The sequence below is a fragment of the Bufo bufo genome, unplaced genomic scaffold (assembly GCF_905171765.1).
Source record: "Bufo bufo unplaced genomic scaffold, aBufBuf1.1, whole genome shotgun sequence".
NCBI lineage: Eukaryota > Metazoa > Chordata > Amphibia > Anura > Bufonidae > Bufo > Bufo bufo.
The window spans coordinates 53,728-72,710 of record NW_024401212.1 but is presented as its reverse complement, the minus strand read 5'-3'; the positions used below and the strand labels follow the sequence as shown (position 1 = coordinate 72,710).

General features: G+C 41.0%; 20 non-coding genes across 20 annotated transcripts; 10 read left to right on the top strand and 10 right to left on the bottom strand.

Moving 5' to 3' along the window:
• The first annotated feature begins 719 nt into the window (after positions 1 to 719).
• Positions 720 to 791, top strand: TRNAQ-CUG. Its single transcript has one exon. It is a non-coding gene; the product is annotated as a tRNA-Gln (tRNA).
• A 293-nt stretch (positions 792 to 1,084) lies between these two features.
• Positions 1,085 to 1,166, bottom strand: TRNAS-UGA. The gene has a single exon. It is a non-coding gene; the product is annotated as a tRNA-Ser (tRNA).
• A 1,316-nt stretch (positions 1,167 to 2,482) lies between these two features.
• Positions 2,483 to 2,555, top strand: TRNAQ-CUG. The gene has a single exon. It is a non-coding gene; the product is annotated as a tRNA-Gln (tRNA).
• A 292-nt stretch (positions 2,556 to 2,847) lies between these two features.
• TRNAS-UGA lies at positions 2,848 to 2,929 on the bottom strand. Its single transcript has one exon. It is a non-coding gene; the product is annotated as a tRNA-Ser (tRNA).
• A 1,316-nt stretch (positions 2,930 to 4,245) lies between these two features.
• Positions 4,246 to 4,318, top strand: TRNAQ-CUG. The gene has a single exon. It is a non-coding gene; the product is annotated as a tRNA-Gln (tRNA).
• A 292-nt stretch (positions 4,319 to 4,610) lies between these two features.
• On the bottom strand, positions 4,611 to 4,692 carry TRNAS-UGA. Its single transcript has one exon. It is a non-coding gene; the product is annotated as a tRNA-Ser (tRNA).
• Positions 4,693 to 6,009: 1,317 nt separating this feature from the next.
• On the top strand, positions 6,010 to 6,081 carry TRNAQ-CUG. The gene has a single exon. It is a non-coding gene; the product is annotated as a tRNA-Gln (tRNA).
• Positions 6,082 to 6,378: 297 nt separating this feature from the next.
• TRNAS-UGA lies at positions 6,379 to 6,460 on the bottom strand. The gene has a single exon. It is a non-coding gene; the product is annotated as a tRNA-Ser (tRNA).
• A 1,323-nt stretch (positions 6,461 to 7,783) lies between these two features.
• TRNAQ-CUG lies at positions 7,784 to 7,855 on the top strand. Its single transcript has one exon. It is a non-coding gene; the product is annotated as a tRNA-Gln (tRNA).
• An 840-nt stretch (positions 7,856 to 8,695) lies between these two features.
• On the bottom strand, positions 8,696 to 8,777 carry TRNAS-UGA. The gene has a single exon. It is a non-coding gene; the product is annotated as a tRNA-Ser (tRNA).
• A 1,374-nt stretch (positions 8,778 to 10,151) lies between these two features.
• On the top strand, positions 10,152 to 10,223 carry TRNAQ-CUG. Its single transcript has one exon. It is a non-coding gene; the product is annotated as a tRNA-Gln (tRNA).
• Positions 10,224 to 10,519: 296 nt separating this feature from the next.
• On the bottom strand, positions 10,520 to 10,601 carry TRNAS-UGA. Its single transcript has one exon. It is a non-coding gene; the product is annotated as a tRNA-Ser (tRNA).
• A 1,374-nt stretch (positions 10,602 to 11,975) lies between these two features.
• On the top strand, positions 11,976 to 12,047 carry TRNAQ-CUG. Its single transcript has one exon. It is a non-coding gene; the product is annotated as a tRNA-Gln (tRNA).
• Positions 12,048 to 12,344: 297 nt separating this feature from the next.
• TRNAS-UGA lies at positions 12,345 to 12,426 on the bottom strand. Its single transcript has one exon. It is a non-coding gene; the product is annotated as a tRNA-Ser (tRNA).
• Positions 12,427 to 13,799: 1,373 nt separating this feature from the next.
• Positions 13,800 to 13,871, top strand: TRNAQ-CUG. Its single transcript has one exon. It is a non-coding gene; the product is annotated as a tRNA-Gln (tRNA).
• Positions 13,872 to 14,168: 297 nt separating this feature from the next.
• Positions 14,169 to 14,250, bottom strand: TRNAS-UGA. The gene has a single exon. It is a non-coding gene; the product is annotated as a tRNA-Ser (tRNA).
• A 1,374-nt stretch (positions 14,251 to 15,624) lies between these two features.
• On the top strand, positions 15,625 to 15,696 carry TRNAQ-CUG. Its single transcript has one exon. It is a non-coding gene; the product is annotated as a tRNA-Gln (tRNA).
• A 297-nt stretch (positions 15,697 to 15,993) lies between these two features.
• Positions 15,994 to 16,075, bottom strand: TRNAS-UGA. Its single transcript has one exon. It is a non-coding gene; the product is annotated as a tRNA-Ser (tRNA).
• Positions 16,076 to 18,116: 2,041 nt separating this feature from the next.
• TRNAQ-CUG lies at positions 18,117 to 18,188 on the top strand. The gene has a single exon. It is a non-coding gene; the product is annotated as a tRNA-Gln (tRNA).
• A 289-nt stretch (positions 18,189 to 18,477) lies between these two features.
• On the bottom strand, positions 18,478 to 18,559 carry TRNAS-UGA. The gene has a single exon. It is a non-coding gene; the product is annotated as a tRNA-Ser (tRNA).
• Positions 18,560 to 18,983: the final 424 nt, after the last annotated feature.

The window sequence follows — 18,983 nt, the reverse complement described above, 5'->3', positions numbered from 1 at the left end:
ATGAATCAACCACCTTCCGGACGCATCCGTGCGTTAGGCGGTCGGGAGGTGGTTAAAGCTTTACAGGGAAAGGCACTCAAGTTTTCCTAGACACCTATGTGGAGGCATTTAGAGGACACTATTACTGTCTTCATGCCACTAAGGGGACAAAATTACTGTGTAGGGCACACAATGGAAAGATTCATGTGTGGAAAACCTTCTGGGGCACTGTATAAAACTAATACTTTTGGAGTAACTATAGTTAAGACACTATTATTTCTGGAGTGGAGTACAGTATTTGGGGGAGTACTTTACAACATAGCAAGTACAGGAATGTGGGCATCTGGGGCAGCTACAGGCATGGTGATAGGTAAAGGAGTGGAAAGTACTTTTAAAGGGGAGGCAGGGTCTGAAGTGTGAGGAGAGGGTGTAGAATAGTAAAAGAGGGAGCTGGAAAAGCAAGGTGCTAAAGATGTCTACTCCGCAAACTCTGCAGAGATTTGTCATGGTCAGGAGAAGTTATCATGGCAGCCTGGGCCTGATGAAGAAGAAAAGATGGAAAGTTAACTTCTCCAATTAGAGGAGATGTCAACTTGAGTCACTGGATTGAATTGTATTCTAGTACATTAGCCTATGTGCTAAGAGTAATTAGAATTTTTTTTCGGTCTCCTCTAAGTAGGCCCTAACAACGTTCAATTTGACAAGCTGCGGATAGCCATCATCAACAAGTTCTTGTGGAGGGTTCCATGGTGTAATGGTTAGCACTCTGGACTCTGAATCCAGTGATCCGAGTTCAAATCTCAGTGGGACCTATCTTTTTCGAATTCTTGTGTTCTCTTACTTTCGTTAAATTGCTTTTTTTTAAACAATACTCCACTCTTCATTGCGATTAGATTTCTATCGAGGTGCAAGCTATTGTATTTCACAATGAAAAAAAGACATAGCTATTTGCTTCGCATGTAACCAGCTCACAGAATACTGAAAATTGGAACGACAAGAAGTTAGAATCAGTATAGGAGACTCATATGCTCCCAGGAGCCAAGGTGCCAAGCATAAGCTTGACAATGCCTCCCCGTTTTATTAAAGAGTAAACAGAGATAGACAACACTTTGAACAGGATTTGAACCTGTGCGGGGAAACCCCATTGGATTTCAAGTCCAACGCCTTAACCACTCGGCCATCACAGCACATTTGTTCCAAAGATGCTGTCATGCTTGCTTCTAGCATGCTGATTGGTGAGTGGACAATCACCCTACCCCTATACAGACACTAGCCTTCAAGGAGCAAAAACCCCTTTCCTTGTGCAAGACCACACCGTTTTTTGCATTGGACAGTCAATATCTAGAGATTGGACAAACTTTAAAATGAAAGCCACATAAATATTACTTTCGTAAGTGGTACCAAGAGCCTCAGTTAATCTTCCTACGATAAGTGACAAAAGGTAAAGGAGGTCTTGCACCAGGTCTCAATTTACTAATCAATTAAAGTAACACTCAGCACAGACTCCAAACCCAAAAAATAACAACCAACAAAACCTAACATAATCTCCTTTTTTTATTTTCTTCTTTTATCTTATATCACAACTGTAGACCATGACAAATTAAATAGAAAATCGCTATATTCTTTTCTTGGGCTGCAGCCATGTTTTCTCCCCCTCTGATTCTAGTGCAGCTGAGCCAGGAAATTAAGGTGGAGGGGGCTTGGTTTAGGCTACATAATTTACTTCTACCCAGTAAGATTAGCCAATTTGTTGGAAGGAATCTCCTAGTTACCAATTGTACATACATAGAACCTGCCATAATACCAATTAGTGTTTACGTAGCTAATTGGGGCTCGTTTAAAGCTTTACAGGGAAAGGCACTCAAGTTTTCCTAGACACCTATGTGGAGGCATTTAGAGGACACTATTACTGTCTTCATGCCACTAAGGGGACAAAATTACTGTGTAGGGCACACATTGGAAAGATTCATGTGTGGAAAACCTTCTGGGGCACTGTATAAAACTAATACTTTTGGAGTAACTATAGTTAAGACACTATTATTTCTGGAGTGGAGTACAGTATTTGGGGGAGTACTTTACAACAAAGCAAGTACAGGAATGTGGGCGTCTGGGGCAGCCACAGGCATGGTGATAGGTAAAGGAGTGGAAAGTACTTTTAAAGGGGAGGCAGATTCTGAAGTGTGAGGAGAGGGTGTAGAATAGTAAAAGAGGGAACTGGAAAAGCAAGGTGCTAAAGATGTCTACTCCGCAAACTCTGCAGAGATTTGTCATGGTCAGGAGAAGTTATCATGGCAGCCTGTGCCTGATGAAGAAGAAAAGATGGAAAGTTAACTTCTCCAATTAGAGGAGATGTCAACTTGAGTCACTGGATTGAATTGAATTCTAGTACATTAGCCTATGTGCTAAGAGTAAATAGAATTTTTTTTCGGTCTCCTCTAAGTAGGCCCTAACAACGTTCAATTTGACAAGCTGTGGATAGCCATCATCAACAAGTTCTTGTGGAGGCTTCCATGGTGTAATGGTTAGCACTCTGGACTCTGAATCCAGCGATCTGAGTTCAAATCTCGGTGGGACCTATCTTTTTGAATTCTTGTGTTCTCTTACTTTCGTTAAATTGCTTGTTTTTACACAATACTACACTCTTCATTGCGATTAGATTTCTATCGAGGTGCAAGCTATTGTATTTCACAATGAAAAAAAGACATAGTTATTTGCTTCGCATGTAACCAGCTCACAGAATACTGAAAATTGGAACAACAAGAAGTTAGAATCAGTATAGGAGACTCATATGCTCCCAGGAGCCAAGGTGCCAAGCATAAGCTTGACAATGCCTCCCCGTTTTATTAAAGGGTAAACAGAGATAGACAACGCTTTGAACAGGATTTGAACCTGTGCAGGGAAACCCCATTGGATTTCAAGTCCAACGCCTTAACCACTCAGCCATCACAGCACATTTGTTCCAAAGATGCTGTCATGCTTGCTTCTAGCATGCTGATTGGTGAGTGGACAATCACCCTACCCCTATACAGACACTAGCCTTCAAGGAGCAAAAACCCCTTTCCTTGTGCAAGACCACACCGTTTTTTGCATTGGACAGTCAATATCTAGAGATTGGACAAACTTTAAAATGAAAGCCACATAAATATTACTTTCGTAAGTGGTACCAAGAGCCTCAGTTAATCTTCCTACGATAAGTGACAAAAGGTAAAGGAGGTCTTGCGCCAGGTCTCAATTTACTAATCAATTAAAGTAACACTCAGCACAGACTCCAAACCCAAAAAATAACAACCAACAAAACCTAACATAATCTCCTTTTTTTATTTTCTTCTTTTATCTTATATCACAACTGTAGACCATGACAAATTAAATAGAAAATCGCTATATTCTTTTCTTGGGCTGCAGCCATGTTTTCTCCCCCTCTGATTCTAGTGCAGCTGAGCCAGGAAATTAAGGTGGAGGGGGCTTGGTTTAGGCTACATAATTTACGTCTACCCAGTAAGATTAGCCAATTTGTTGGAAGGAATCTCCTAGTTACCAATTGTACATACATAGAACCTGCCATAATACCAATTAGTGTTTACGTAGCTAATTGGGGCTCGTTTAAAGCTTTACAGGGAAAGGCACTCAAGTTTTCCTAGACACCTATGTGGAGGCATTTAGAGGACACTATTACTGTCTTCATGCAACTAAGGGGACAAAATTACTGTGTAGGGCACACAATGGAAAGATTCATGTGTGGAAAACCTTCTGGGGCACTGTATAAAACTAATACTTTTGGAGTAACTATAGTTAAGACACTATTATTTCTGGAGTGGAGTACAGTATTTGGGGGAGTACTTTACAACATAGCAAGTACAGGAATGTGGGCATCTGGGGCAACTACAGGCATGGTGATAGGTAAAGGAGTGGAAAGTACTTTTAAAGGGGAGGCAGGGTCTGAAGTGTGAGGAGAGGGTGTAGAATAGTAAAAGAGGGAGCTGGAAAAGCAAGGTGCTAAAGATGTCTACTCCGCAAACTCTGCAGAGATTTGTCATGGTCAGGAGAAGTTATCATGGCAGCCTGTGCCTGATGAAGAAGAAAAGATGGAAAGTTAACTTCTCCAATTAGAGGAGATGTCAACTTGAGTCACTGGATTGAATTGAATTCTAGTACATTAGCCTATGTGCTAAGAGTAAATAGAATTTTTTTTCGGTCTCCTCTAAGTAGGCCCTAACAACGTTCAATTTGACAAGCTGCGGATAGCCATCATCAACAAGTTCTTGTGGAGGCTTCCATGGTGTAATGGTTAGCACTCTGGACTCTGAATCCAGCGATCCGAGTTCAAATCTCGGTGGGACCTATCTTTTTGAATTCTTGTGTTCTCTTACTTTCGTTAAATTGCTTGTTTTTACACAATACTCCACTCTTCATTGCGATTAGATTTCTATCGAGGTGCAAGCTATTGTATTTCACAATGAAAAAAAGACATAGTTATTTGCTTCGCATGTAACCAGCTCACAGAATACTGAAAATTGGAACAACAAGAAGTTAGAATCAGTATAGGAGACTCATATGCTCCCAGGAGCCAAGGTGCCAAGCATAAGCTTGACAATGCCTCCCCGTTTTATTAAAGGGTAAACAGAGATAGACAACGCTGTGAACAGGATTTGAACCTGTGCAGGGAAACCCCATTGGATTTCAAGTCCAACGCCTTAACCACTCAGCCATCACAGCACATTTGTTCCAAAGATGCTGTCATGCTTGCTTCTAGCATGCTGATTGGTGAGTGGACAATCACCCTACCCCTATACAGACACTAGCCTTCAAGGAGCAAAAACCCCTTTCCTTGTGCAAGACCACACCGTTTTTTGCATTGGACAGTCAATATCTAGAGATTGGACAAACTTTAAAATGAAAGCCACATAAATATTACTTTCGTAAGTGGTACCAAGAGCCTCAGTTAATCTTCCTACGATAAGTGACAAAAGGTAAAGGAGGTCTTGCACCAGGTCTCAATTTACTAATCAATTAAAGTAACACTCAGCACAGACTCCAAACCCAAAAAATAACAACCAACAAAACCTAACATAATCTCCTTTTTTTATTTTCTTCTATTATCTTATATCACAACTGTAGACCATGACAAATTAAATAGAAAATCGCTATATTCTTTTCTTGGGCTGCAGCCATGTTTTCTCCCCCTCTGATTCTAGTGCAGCTGAGCCAGGAAATTAAGGTGGAGGGGGCTTGGTTTAGGCTACATAATTTACGTCTACCCAGTAAGATTAGCCAATTTGTTGGAAGGAATCTCCTAGTTACCAATTGTACATACATAGAACCTGCCATAATACCAATTAGTGTTTACGTAGCTAATTGGGGCTCGTTTAAAGCTTTACAGGGAAAGGCACTCAAGTTTTCCTAGACACCTATGTGGAGGCATTTAGAGGACACTATTACTGTCTTCATGCCACTAAGGGGACAAAATTACTGTGTAGGGCACACAATGGAAAGATTCATGTGTGGAAAACCTTCTGGGGCACTGTATAAAACTAATACTTTTGGAGTAACTATAGTTAAGACACTATTATTTCTGGAGTGGAGTACAGTATTTGGGGGAGTACTTTACAACATAGCAAGTACAGGAATGTGGGCATCTGGGGCAGCTACAGGCATGGTGATAGGTAAAGGAGTGGAAAGTACTTTTAAAGGGGAGGCAGGGTCTGAAGTGTGAGGAGAGGGTGTAGAATAGTAAAAGAGGGAGCTGGAAAAGCAAGGTGCTAAAGATGTCTACTCCGCAAACTCTGCAGAGATTTGTCATGGTCAGGAGAAGTTATCATGGCAGCCTGGGCCTGATGAAGAAGAAAAGATGGAAAGTTAACTTCTCCAATTAGAGGAGATGTCAACTTGAGTCACTGGATTGAATTGTATTCTAGTACATTAGCCTATGTGCTAAGAGTAAATAGATTTTTTTTTCGGTCTCCTCTAAGTAGGCCCTAACAACGTTCAATTTGACAAGCTGTGGATAGCCATCATCAACAAGTTCTTGTGGAGGGTTCCATGGTGTAATAGTTAGCACTCTGGACTCTGAATCCAGCGATCCGAGTTCAAATCTCGGTGGGACCTATCTTTTTGAGTTCTTGTGTTCTCTTACTTTCGTTAAATTGCTTGTTTTTACACAATACTCCACTCTTCATTGCGATTAGATTTCTATCGAGGTGCAAGCTATTGTATTTCACAATGAAAAAAAGACATAGTTATTTGCTTTGCATGTAACCAGCTCACAGAATACTGAAAATTGGAACGACAAGACGTGAAGTTAGAATCAGTATAGGAGACTCATATGCTCCCAGGAGCCAAGGTGCCAAGCATGAGCTTGACAATGCCACCCCGTTTTATTAAAGGGTAAACAGAGATAGACAACGCTGTGAACAGGATTTGAACCTGTGCGGGGAAACCCCATTGGATTTCAAGTCCAACGCCTTAAACACTCGGCCATCACAGCACATTTGTTCCAAAGATGCTGTCATGCTTGCTTTTAGCATGCTGATTGGTGAGTGGACAATCACCCTACCCCTATACAGACACTAGCCTTCAAGGAGCAAAAACCCCTTTCCTTGTGCAAGACCACACCGTTTTTTGCATTGGACAGTCAATATCTAGAGATTGGACAAACTTTAAAATGAAAGCCACATAAATATTACTTTCGTAAGTGGTACCAAGAGCCTCAGTTAATCTTCCTACGATAAGTGACAAAAGGTAAAGGAGGTCTTGCACCAGGTCTCAATTTACTAATCAATTAAAGTAACACTCAGCACAGACTCCAAACCCAAAAAATAACAACCAACAAAACCTAACATAATCTCCTTTTTTTATTTTCTTCTTTTATCTTATATCACAACTGTAGACCATGACAAATTAAATAGAAAATCACTATATTCTTTTCTTGGGCTGCAGCCATGTTTTCTCCCCCTCTGATTCTAGTGCAGCTGAGCCAGGAAGTTAAGGCGGAGGGGGCTTGGTTTAGGCTACATAATTTACGTCTACCCAGTAAGAGTAGCCAATTTGTTGGAAGGAATCTCCTAGTTACCAATTGTATAAAATAAAAGCGCTAACAGTCCCAGCTATGGAACATACATAGCATTAGCAATAGTACATATATAGAACCTGCCAAAATACCAATTAGTGTTTACGCAGCTAATTGGGGCTCGTTTAAAGCTTTACAGGGAAAGGTACTCATGTTTTCCTAGACACCTATGTGGAGGCATTTAGAGGACACTATTACTGTCTTCATGCCACTAAGGGGACAAAATTACTGTGTAGGGCACACAATGGAAAGATTCATGTGTGGAAAACCTTCTGGGGCACTGTATAAAACTAATACTTTTGGAGTAACTATAGTTAAGACACTATTATTTCTGGAGTGGAGTACAGTATTTGGGGGAGTACTTTACAACATAGCAAGTACAGGAATGTGGGCATCTGGGGCAGCTACAGGCATGGTGATAGGTAAAGGAGTGGAAAGTACTTTTAAAGGGGAGGCAGGGTCTGAAGTGTGAGGAGAGGGTGCAGAATAGTAAAAGAGGGAGCTGGAAAAGCAAGGTGCTAAAGATGTCTACTCCGCAAACTCTGCAGAGATTTGTCATGGTCAGGAGAAGTTAAAATTAGAGGAGATGTCAACTTGAGTCACTGGATTGAATTGTATTCTAGTACATTAGCCTATGTGCTAAGAGTAAATAGAATTTTTTTTCGGTCTCCTCTAAGTAGGCCCTAACAACGTTCAATTTGACAAGCTGCGGATAGCCATCATTAACAAGTTCTTGTGGAGGGTTCCATGGTGTAATGGTTAGCACTCTGGACTCTGAATCCAGCAATCCGAGTTCAAATCTCGGTGGGACCTATCTTTTTGAATTCTTGTCAATGAAAGTTGAGAAAGAGACGCGGCACTCACCAAACTTCTAAATGCTGGTAGCTGTTTATTGGAGATCGAGCATCATGCGCAAGCAGGGGGGGCGGGATGGCCACAGTGTGCGTCGGCGGCGACGGCCGTTTCGCGCTGGAATAGCGCTTCTTCTGGCCGGATATGACGTGCGTTAGCACGAGTAACCTTATATAGGGGAAGGGAAACCGGGCGTGTCCATGGTGATCCCGGACCTCCCCTGTGTGCAGGTGCTTCAAAAGGTGTACAGACAGAGACACAAGTAAATAGTTCATATTATACAAACAATGTCATGTAAAACAAGACAAGACGAACATGGGATACCCGGGTTATAATTGGGCAACAAATTTCAGAAGCCAGACCGAAGGTATTAACAGTGACAGAAAATTGAGAAATATTTATACGGACAACGTAGGCGCTGAGCCTATCAGGGGGATAATATCATAGGTTATCAAGAGGTCGAATTGGTAGTATACACAATTATACAGGAATAAGGTGGGACATATATTTTTGAGTTCTTGTGTTCTCTTACTTTCGTTAAATTGCTTGTTTTTACACAATACTCCACTCTTCATTGCGATTAGATTTCTATCGAGGTGCAAGCTATTGTATTTCACAATGAAAAAAAGACATAGCTATTTGCTTCGCATGTAACCAGCTCACAGAATACGGAAAATTGGAACGACAAGACGTGAAGTTAGAATCAGTATAGGAGACTCATATGCTCCCAGGAGCAAAGGTGCCAAGCATAAGCTTGACAATGCCTCCCCGTTTTATTAAAGGGAAAACAGAGATAGACAACGCTGTGAACAGGATTTGAACCTGTGCGGGGAAACCCCATTGGATTTCAAGTCCAAGGCCTTAACCACTCGGCCATCACAGCACATTTGTTCCAAAGATGCTGTCATGCTTGCTTCTAGCATGCTGATTGGTGAGTGGACAATCACCCTACCCCTATACAGACACTAGCCTTCAAGGAGCAAAAACCCCTTTCCTTGTGCAAGTCCACACCGTTTTTTGCATTGGACAGTCAATATCTAGAGATTGGACAAACTTTAAAATGAAAGCCACATAAATATTACTTTCGTAAGTGGTACCAAGAGCCTCAGTTAATCTTCCTACGATAAGTGACAAAAGGTAAAGGAGGTCTTGCACCAGGTCTCAATTTACTAATCAATTAAAGTAACACTCAGCACAGACTCCAAACCCAAAAAATAACAACCAACAAAACCTAACAATATCTCCTTTTTTTATTTTCTTCTTTTATCTTATATCACAACTGTAGACCATGACAAATTAAATAGAAAATCGCTATATTCTTTTCTTGGGCTGCAGCCATGTTTTCTCCCCCTCTGATTCTAGTGCAGCTGAGCCAGGAAGTTAAGGCGGAGGGGGCTTGGTTTAGGCTACATAATTTACGTCTACCCAGTAAGAGTAGCCAATTTGTTGGAAGGAATCTCCTAGTTACCAATTGTATAAAATAAAAGCGCTAACAGTCCCAGCTATGGAACATACATAGCATTAGCAATAGTACATACATAGAACCTGCCATAATACCAATTAGTGTTTACGTAGCTAATTGGGGCTCGTTTAAAGCTTTACAGGGAAAGGCACTCAAGTTTTCCTAGACACCTATGTGGAGGCATTTAGAGGACACTATTACTGTCTTCATGCCACTAAGGTGAAAAAATTACTGTGTAGGGCACACAATGGAAAGATTCATGTGTGGAAAACCTTCTGGGGCACTGTATAAAACTAATACTTTTGGAGTAACTATAGTTAAGACACTATTATTTCTGGAGTGGAGTACAGTATTTGGGGGAGTACTTTACAACATAGCAAGTACAGGAATGTGGGCATCTGGGGCAGCTACAGGCATGGTGATAGGTAAAGGAGTGGAAAGTACTTTTAAAGGGGAGGCAGGGTCTGAAGTGTGAGGAGAGGGTGTAGAATAGTAAAAGAGGGAGCTGGAAAAGCAAGGTGCTAAAGATGTCTACTCCGCAAACTCTGCAGAGATTTGTCATGGTCAGGAGAAGTTATCATGGCAGCCTGGGCCTGATGAAGAAGAAAAGATGGAAAGTTAACTTCTCCAATTAGAGGAGATGTCAACTTGAGTCACTGGATTGAATTGTATTCTAGTACATTAGCCTATGTGCTAAGAGTAAATAGAATTTTTTTTCGGTCTCCTCTAAGTAGGCCCTAACAACGTTCAATTTGACAAGATGCAGATAGCCATCATCAACAAGTTCTTGTGGAGGGTTCCATGGTGTAATGGTTAGCACTCTGGACTCTGAATCCAGCGATCCGAGTACAAATCTCGGTGGGACCTATCTTTTTGAATTCTTGTGTTCTCTTACTTTCGTTAAATTGCTTGTTTTTACACAATACTCCACTCTTCATTGCGATTAGATTTCTATCGAGGTGCAAGCTATTGTATTTCACAATGAAAAAAAGACATAGCTATTTGCTTCGCATGTAACCAGCTCACAGAATACTAAAATTGGAACGACAAGACGTGAAGTTAGAATCAGTATAGGAGACTCATATGCTCCCAGGAGCCAAGGTGCCAAGCATAAGCTTGACAATGCCTCCCCGTTTTATTAAAGGGAAAACAGAGATAGACAACACTGTGAACAGGATTTGAACCTGTGCGGGGAAACCCCATTGGATTTCAAGTCCAACGCCTTAACCACTCAGCCACCACAGCACATTTGTTCCAAAGATGCTGTCATGCTTGCTTCTAGCATGCTGATTGGTGAGTGGACAATCACCCTACCCCTATACAGACACTAGCCTTCAAGGAGCAAAAACCCCTTTCCTTGTGCAAGACCACACCGTTTTTTGCATTGGACAGTCAATATCTAGAGATTGGACAAACTTTAAAATGAAAGCCACATAAATATTACTTTCGTAAGTGGTACCAAGAGCCTCAGTTAATCTTCCTACGATAAGTGACAAAAGGTAAAGGAGGTCTTGCACCAGGTCTCAATTTACTAATCAATTAAAGTAACACTCAGCACAGACTCCAAACCCAAAAAATAACAACCAACAAAACCTAACATAATCTCCTTTTTTTATTTTCTTCTTTTATCTTATATCACAACTGTAGACCATGACAAATTAAATAGAAAATCGCTATATTCTTTTCTTGGGCTGCAGCCATGTTTTCTCCCCCTTTGATTCTAGTGCAGCTGAGCCAGGAAGTTAAGGCGGAGGGGGCTTGGTTTAGGCTACATAATTTACGTCTACCCAGTAAGAGTAGCCAATTTGTTGGAAGGAATCTCCTAGTTACCAATTGTATAAAATAAAAGCGCTAACAGTCCCAGCTATGGAACATACATAGCATTAGCAATAGTACATACATAGAACCTGCCATAATACCAATTAGTGTTTACGTAGCTAATTGGGGCTCGTTTAAAGCTTTACAGGGAAAGGCACTCAAGTTTTCCTAGACACCTATGTGGAGGCATTTAGAGGACACTATTACTGTCTTCATGCCACTAAGGGGACAAAATTACTGTGTAGGGCACACAATGGAAAGATTCATGTGTGGAAAACCTTCTGGGGCACTGTATAAAACTAATACTTTTGGAGTAACTATAGTTAAGACACTATTATTTCTGGAGTGGAGTACAGTATTTGGGGGAGTACTTTACAACGTAGCAAGTACAGGAATGTGGGCATCTGGGGCAGCTACAGGCATGGTGATAGGTAAAGGAGTGGAAAGTACTTTTAAAGGGGAGGCAGGGTCTGAAGTGTGAGGAGAGGGTGTAGAATAGTAAAAGAGGGAGCTGGAAAAGCAAGGTGCTAAAGATGTCTACTCCGCAAACTCTGCAGAGATTTGTCATGGTCAGGAGAAGTTATCATGGCAGCCTGGGCCTGATGAAGAAGAAAAGATGGAAAGTTAACTTCTCCAATTAGAGGAGATGTCAACTTGAGTCACTGGATTGAATTGTATTCTAGTACATTAGCCTATGTGCTAAGAGTAAATAGAATTTTTTTTCGGTCTCCTCTAAGTAGGCCCTAACAACGTTCAATTTGACAAGCTGCGGATAGCCATCATCAACAAGTTCTTGTGGAGGGTTCCATGGTGTAATGGTTAGCACTCTGGACTCTGAATCCAGTGATCCGAGTTCAAATCTCGGTGGGACCTATCTTTTTGAATTCTTGTGTTCTCTTACATTCGTTAAATTGCTTGTTTTTACACAATACTCCACTCTTCATTGCGATTAGATTTCTATCGAGGTGCAAGCTATTGTATTTCACAATGAAAAAAAGACATAGCTATCTGCTTCGCATGTAACCAGCTCACAGAATACTGAAAATTGGAACGACAAGACGTGAAGTTAGAATCAGTATAGGAGACTCATATGCTCCCAGGAGCCAAGGTGCCAAGCATAAGCTTGACAATGCCTCCCCGTTTTATTAAAGGGAAAACAGAGATAGACAATGCTGTGAACAGGATTTGAACATGTGCGGGGAAACCCCATTGGATTTCAAGTCCAACGCCTTAACCACTCGGCCATCACAGCACATTTGTTCCAAAGATGCTGTCATGCTTGCTTCTAGCATGCTGATTGGTGAGTGGACAATCACCCTACCCCTATACAGACGCTAGATTCAAGGAGCAAAAACCCCTTTCCTTGTGCAAGTCCACACCGTTTTTTGCATTGGACAGTCAATATCTAGAGATTGGACAAACTTTAAAATGAAAGCCACATAAATATTACTTTCGTAAGTGGTACCAAGAGCCTCAGTTAATCTTCCTACGATAAGTGACAAAAGGTAAAGGAGGTCTTGCACCAGGTCTCAATTTACTAATCAATTAAAGTAACACTCAGCACAGACTCCAAACCCAAAAAAGAACAACCAACAAAACCTAACATAATCTCTTTTTTTTATTTTCTTCTTTTATCTTATATCACAACTGTAGACCATGACAAATTAAATAGAAAATCGCTATATTCTTTTCTTGGGCTGCAGCCATGTTTTCTCCCCCTCTGATTCTAGTGCAGCTGAGCCAGGAAGTTAAGGCGGAGGGGGCTTGGTTTAGGCTACATAATTTACGTCTACCCAGTAAGAGTAGCCAATTTGTTGGAAGGAATCTCCTAATTACCAATTGTATAAAATAAAAGCGCTAACAGTCCCAGCTATGGAACATACATAGCATTAGCAATAGTACATACATAGAACCTGCCATAATACCAATTAGTGTTTACTTAGCTAATTGGGGCTCGTTTAAAGCTTTACAGGGAAAGTCACTCAAGTTTTCCTAGACACCTATGTGGAGGCATTTAGAGGACACTATTACTGTCTTCATGCCACTAAGGGGACAAAATTACTGTGTAGGGCACACAATGGAAAGATTCATGTGTGGAAAACCTTCTGGGGCACTGTATAAAACTAATACTTTTGGAGTAACTATAGTTAAGACACTATTATTTCTGGAGTGGAGTACAGTATTTGGGGGAGTACTTTACAACATAGCAAGTACAGGAATGTGGGCATCTGGGGCAGCTACAGGCATGGTGATAGGTAAAGGAGTGGAAAGTACTTTTAAAGGGGAGGCAGGGTCTGAAGTGTGAGGAGAGGGTGTAGAATAGTAAAAGAGGGAGCTGGAAAAGCAAGGTGCTAAAGATGTCTACTCCGCAAACTCTGCAGAGATTTGTCATGGTCAGGAGAAGTTATCATGGCAGCCTGGGCCTGATGAAGAAGAAAAGATGGAAAGTTAACTTCTCCAATTAGAGGAGATGTCAACTTGAGTCACTGGATTGAATTGTATTCTAGTACATTAGCCTATGTGCTAAGAGTAAATAGATTTTTTTTTCGGTCTCCTCTAAGTAGGCCCTAACAACGTTCAATTTGACAAGCTGTGGATAGCCATCATCAACAAGTTCTTGTGGAGGGTTCCATGGTGTAATAGTTAGCACTCTGGACTCTGAATCCAGCGATCCGAGTTCAAATCTCGGTGGGACCTATCTTTTTGAGTTCTTGTGTTCTCTTACTTTCGTTAAATTGCTTGTTTTTACACAATACTGCACTCTTCATTGCGATTAGATTTCTATCGAGGTGCAAGCTATTGTATTTCACAATGAAAAAAAGACATAGTTATTTGCTTTGCATGTAACCAGCTCACAGAATACTGAAAATTGGAACGACAAGACGTGAAGTTAGAATCAGTATAGGAGACTCATATGCTCCCAGGAGCCAAGGTGCCAAGCATGAGCTTGACAATGCCACCCCGTTTTATTAAAGGGTAAACAGAGATAGACAACGCTGTGAACAGGATTTGAACCTGTGCGGGGAAACCCCATTGGATTTCAAGTCCAACGCCTTAAACACTCGGCCATCACAGCACATTTGTTCCAAAGATGCTGTCATGCTTGCTTCTAGCATGCTGATTGGTGAGTGGACAATCACCCTACCCCTATACAGACACTAGCCTTCAAGGAGCAAAAACCCCTTTCCTTGTGCAAGACCACACCGTTTTTTGCATTGGACAGTCAATATCTAGAGATTGGACAAACTTTAAAATGAAAGCCACATAAATATTACTTTCGTAAGTGGTACCAAGAGCCTCAGTTAATCTTCCTACGATAAGTGACAAAAGGTAAAGGAGGTCTTGCACAAGGTCTCAATTTACTAATCAATTAAAGTAACACTCAGCACAGACTCCAAACCCAAAAAATAACAACCAACAAAACCTAACATAATCTCCTTTTTTTATTTTCTTCTTTTATCTTATATCACAACTGTAGACCATGACAAATTAAATAGAAAATCGCTATATTCTTTTCTTGGGCTGCAGCCATGTTTTCTCCCCCTCTGATTCTAGTGCAGCTGAGCCAGGAAGTTAAGGCGGATGGGGCTTGGTTTAGGCTACATAATTTACGTCTACCCAGTAAGAGTAGCCAATTTGTTGGAAGGAATCTCCTAGTTACCAATTGTATAAAATAAAAGCGCTAACAGTCCCAGCTATGGAGCATACATAGCATTAGCAATAGTACATACATAGAACCTGCCATAATACCAATTAGTGTTTACGTAGCTAATTGGGGCTCGTTTAAAGCTTTACAGGGAAAGGCACTCAAGTTTTCCTAGACACCTATGTGGAGGCATTTAGAGGACACTATTACTGTCTTCATGCCACTAAGGGGACAAAATTACTGTGTAGGGCACACAATGGAAAGATTCATGTGTGGAAAACCTTCTGGGGCACTGTATAAAACTAATACTTTTGGAGTAACTATAGTTAAGACACTATTATTTCTGGAGTGGAGTACAGTATTTGGGGGAGTACTTTACAACATAGCAAGTACAGGAATGTGGGCATCTGGGGCAGCTACAGGCATGGTGATAGGTAAAGGAGTGGAAAGTACTTTTAAAGGGGAGGCAGGGTCTGAAGTGTGAGGAGAGGGTGTAGAATAGTAAAAGAGGGAGCTGGAAAAGCAAGGTGCTAAAGATGTCAACTCCGCAAACTCTGCAGAGATTTGTCATGGTCAGTAGAAGTTATCATGGCAGCCTGGGCCTGATGAAGAAGAAAAGATGGAAAGTTAACTTCTCCAATTAGAGGAGATGTCAACTTGAGTCACTGGATTGAATTGTATTCTAGTACATTAGCCTATGTGCTAAGAGTAAATAGAATTTTTTTTCGGTCTCCTCTAAGTAGGCCCTAATAACGTTCAATTTGACAAGCTGCGGATAGCCATCATTAAAAAGTTCTTGTGGAGGGTTCCATGGTGTAATGGTTAGCACTCTGGACTCTGAATCCAGCGATCCGAGTTCAAATCTCGGTGGGACCTATCTTTTTGAATTCTTGTGTTCTCTTACTTTCGTTAAATTGCTTGTTTTTACACAATACTCCACTCTTCATTGCGATTAGATTTCTATCGAGGTGCAAGCTATTGTATTTCACAATGAAAAAAAGACATAGCTATTTGCTTCGCATGTAACCAGCTCACAGAATATTGAAAATTGGAACGACAAGACGTGAAGTTAGAATCAGTATAGGAGACTCATATGCTCCCAGGAGCCAAGGTGCCAAGCATAAGCTTGACAATGCCTTCCCGTTTTATTAAAGGGTAAACAGAGATAGACAACGGTGTGAACAGGATTTTAACCTGTGCAGGGAAACCCCATTGGATTTCAAGTCCAACGCCTTAACCACTCAGCCATCACAGCACATTTGTTCCAAAGATGCTGTCATGCTTGCTTCTAGCATGCTGATTGGTGAGTGGACAATCACCCTACCCCTATACAGACACTAGCCTTCAAGGAGCAAAAACCCCTTTCCTTGTGCAAGACCACACCGTTTTTTGCATTGGACAGTCAATATCTAGAGATTGGACAAATTTTAAAATGAAAGCCACATAAATATTACTTTCGTAAGTGGTACCAAGAGCCTCAGTTAATCTTCCTACGATAAGTGACAAAAGGTAAAGGAGGTCTTGCACCAGGTCTCAATTTACTAATCAATTAAAGTAACACTCAGCACAGACTCCAAACCCAAAAAATAACAACCAACAAAACCTAACATAATCTCCTTTTTTTATTTTCTTCTTTTATCTTATATCACAACTGTAGACCATGACAAATTAAATAGAAAATCGCTATATTCTTTTCTTGGGCTGCAGCCATGTTTTCTCCCCCTCTGATTCTAGTGCAGCTGAGCCAGGAAGTTAAGGCGGAGGGGGCTTGGTTTAGGCTACATAATTTACATCTACCCAGTAAGAGTAGCCAATTTGTTGGAAGGAATCTCCTAGTTACCAATTGTATAAAATAAAAGCGCTAACAGTCCCAGCTATGGAACATACATAGCATTAGCAATAGCAATAGCCTTAACCACTCGGCCATCACAGCACATTTGTTCCAAAGATGCTGTCATGCTTGCTTCTAGCATGCTGATTGGTGAGTGGACAATCACCCTACCCCTATACAGACACTAGCCTTCAAGGAGCAAAAACCCCTTTCCTTGTGCAAGACCACACCGTTTTTTGCATTGGACAGTCAATATCTAGAGATTGGACAAACTTTAAAATGAAAGCCACATAAATATTACTTTCGTAAGTGGTACCAAGAGCCTCAGTTAATCTTCCTACGATAAGTGACAAAAGGTAAAGGAGGTCTTGCACCAGGTCTCAATTTACTAATCAATTAAAGTAACACTCAGCACAGACTCCAAACCCAAAAAATAACAACCAACAAAACCTAACATAATCTCCTTTTTTTATTTTCTTCTTTTATCTTATATCACAACTGTAGACCATGACAAATTAAATAGAAAATCGCTATATTCTTTTCTTGGGCTGCAGCCATGTTTTCTCCCCCTCTGATTCTAGTGCAGCTGAGCCAGGAAGTTAAGGCGGAGGGGGCTTGGTTTAGGCTACATAATTTACGTCTACCCAGTAAGAGTAGCCAATTTGTTGGAAGGAATCTCCTAGTTACCAATTGTATAAAATAAAAGCGCTAACAGTCCCAGCTATGGAACATACATAGCATTAGCAATAGTACATACATAGAACCTGCCATAATACCAATTAGTGTTTACGTAGCTAATTGGGGCTCGTTTAAAGCTTTACAGGGAAAGGCACTCAAGTTTTCCTAGACACCTATGTGGAGGCATTTAGAGGACACTATTACTGTCTTCATGCCACTAAGGGGACAAAATTACTGTGTAGGGCACACAATGGAAAGATTCATGTGTGGAAAACCTTCTGGGGCACTGTATAAAACTAATACTTTTGGAGTAACTATAGTTAAGACACTATTATTTCTGGAGTGGAGTACAGTATTTGGGGGAGTACTTTACAACATAGCAAGTACAGGAATGTGGGCATCTGGGGCAGCTACAGGCATGGTGATAGGTAAAGGAGTGGAAAGTACTTTTAAAGGGGAGGCAGGGTCTGAAGTGTGAGGAGAGGGTGTAGAATAGTAAAAGAGGGAGCTGGAAAAGCAAGGTGCTAAAGATGTCTACTCCGCAAACTCTGCAGAGATTTGTCATGGTCAGGAGAAGTTATCATGGCAGCCTGGGCCTGATGAAGAAGAAAAGATGGAAAGTTAACTTCTCCAATTAGAGGAGAGTCACTGGATTGAATTGTATTCTAGTACATTAGCCTATGTGCTAAGAGTAAATAGAACTTTTTTTTAGGTCTCCTCTAAGTAGGCCCTAACAACGTTCAATTTGACAAGCTGCGGATAGCCATCATCAACAATTCTCGTGGAGGGTTCCATGGTGTAATGGTTAGCACTCTGGACTCTGAATCCAGCAATCTGAGTTCGAATCTCGGTGGGACCTATCTTTTTGAGTTCTCTTACTTTCGTTAAATTGCTTGTTTTTACACAATACTCCACTCTTCATTGCGATTAGATTTCTATCGAGGTGCAAGCTATTGTATTTCACAATGAAAAAAAGACATAGCTATTTGCTTCGCATGTAACCAGCTCACAGAATACTGAAAATTGGAACGACAAGACGTGAAGTTAGAATCAGTATAGGAGACTCATATGCTCCCAGGAGCCAAGGTGCCAAGCATAAGCTTGACAATGCCTCCCCATTTTATTAAAGGGTAAACAGAGATAGACAACGCTGTGAACAGGATTTGAACCTGTGCGGGGAAACCCCATTGGATTTCAAGTCCAACACCTTAACCACTCGGCCATCACAGCACATTTGTTCCAAAGATGCTGTCATGCTTGCGTCTAGCATGCTGATTGGTGAGTGGACAATCACCCTACCCCTATACAGACACTAGCCTTCAAGGAGCAAAAACCCCTTTCCTTGTGCAAGACCACACCGTTTTTTGCATTGGACAGTCAATATCTAGAGATTGGACAAACTTTAAAATGAAAGCCACATAAATATTACTTTCGTAAGTGGTACCAAGAGCCTCAGTTAATCTTCCTACGATAAGTGACAAAAGGTAAAGGAGGTCTTGCACCAGGTCTCAATTTACTAATCAATTAAAGTAACACTCAGCACAGACTCCAAACCCAAAAAATAACAACCAACAAAACCTAACATAATCTCCTTTTTTTATTTTCTTCTTTTATCTTATATCACAACTGTAGACCATGACAAATTAAATAGAAA